Raw genomic sequence first — 1,837 nt, 5'->3', positions numbered from 1 at the left:
CAGACTGAGGCTTTGACAATAAAACTGATGAGATGATAGGGCACAGATAAGATGACATGGCTATAGAAGATTGTAAAGAGCATGCTTTTGAACTTGAAAATGAACAGAGGAAGAGAAAGATTCTTATAATTAAAAGGAAATAATAGAAATTAAAACTTGGCATGGATTAAAGAAAGATAAGATTGACTGCACTGGGAAACCAGTGTGAAGTGTTGCCACAGGATGAGGCAACTGAGATAAGCCCTTTCCAGCTCAGAACAGAGGGCATTGGTTTAAAAGCAAAGGGGGCTTTGTCTCTTCCATTCGATCAATTGGATTTTTATTTTCTGGTTGACTTGACCTCTCAGTCTTTCTCAAGTGATTTTTTACCTAGTTGTGGCATGAGGCCCTGAAGCAGAACTTATTTGATTATATTACTTTGCCACTATGAGATTCCTTCACTTTTTACCTATTTTTAATATTGTTTTCCCTCCATCAGCTAAACTAGTCTTCTTGGTTTATGGCTCAAACAGTACCTTGAATTGTTTTAGTACCTTCCAAAATTAAGAAATGAGTTTAGCAATCTTCCAGTTAGTTCCCAAATCTCTGCTCATTTTATATATGCGCAAAGAAGGCTTAGATTGATGAAGGGACGGGCCCAGGAGCCTAGATACCTGGTGACAGATTGTAGAGCAGAGAACCCAAGTTTTGAGTCAGGCAGACCTGAGTTTGAGTCTGCCTCCACTATTCACTAGCTGTGTGACAATGGCTATAATTCTGTATTTTCAATAAAACAAGACCATTTCTCTGGACTGAGGCTCAGATTCTTCATTTATAATAGGGTGATAATTCCATAAATTCCATAATCATTTGTCATGCATAAACACTGTCCTGGAATCTTGGGTTTGGTACAATACAACACACACACACACACACACACACAGAGAGAGAGAAAGAGAGAGAGAGTCCAGGCCCACACTGTGATTACTCTTCCAATAAATGGGTAACTATGAATATGAAGAGAAACCAGATACCAGTTATGCTGGGTAGGGGCTTTAGGAGAAGAATAGTCATGAAGACACTATACGGGGAGATGTAGATGTGTCCAAGTCCATGTTCTACGGCCTGCAGGAAAAGTTCATAGGTCTCTCTCCTGTATACCCTAAAATTCTATATACAAATGATCCTCTCCATGTCTTGGTATATGGTATTCTAAAACAATGGCTTCTATTCAGGAGTGTAACATAGACCATCCCAACCTTTTTCAGTACACTCAGAAAAATATTAGTTTCTATGGCACCCTATGACCTAACACAGGGATTAGCAAACTTTTTCTGCAAAGGGCCAACTACTAAATAATTTAGACTGTGGATCATCTGATCTCTGTTGTAACTACTCAACTCTGCCATTATAGAATGCAAGTTCATAGACACTATGCAAATGAATGGGCATGACTGAGTTCCAATACAACTTGATTTACAAAACCAGGTGGTGGGATGGACTTGGCCTGCTGGCTATAGTTTGCCAACTTCTGGCCTCGCACAAAGTAAGAACTCAATGAATATTATTATTATTATTATTTATTCATTAACTCTACAAATATTTACTGATCACCATCTATGTGCCAAGTCCTGTTCTAAGTTCTGAGAAAAAGTGTTGAGTGAAAGGACATAGTCTTACTCTTATTGAACTAGAACCACCTTTCTAAATAAATGGTTACAATATATGAATCAATATGAAGAAAACAAATGTGGTTCTGTTGTAAGTTAAAGAACAACCAGAACCCAGATGTTCTGATGTCAAAGTTTACATTATTTTCAATATTGCTTATAAGCGACTTAAAAAAAAAAAAAAAAAA

This window comes from Orycteropus afer, unplaced genomic scaffold (genome assembly GCF_000298275.1).
Source record: "Orycteropus afer afer isolate SDZICR_OR568_19922 unplaced genomic scaffold, OryAfe1.0 scaffold00106, whole genome shotgun sequence".
Taxonomy (NCBI): domain Eukaryota; kingdom Metazoa; phylum Chordata; class Mammalia; order Tubulidentata; family Orycteropodidae; genus Orycteropus; species Orycteropus afer.
The sequence above is the reverse complement of the archived record's forward strand: the minus strand, read 5'-3'. Positions refer to the sequence as shown.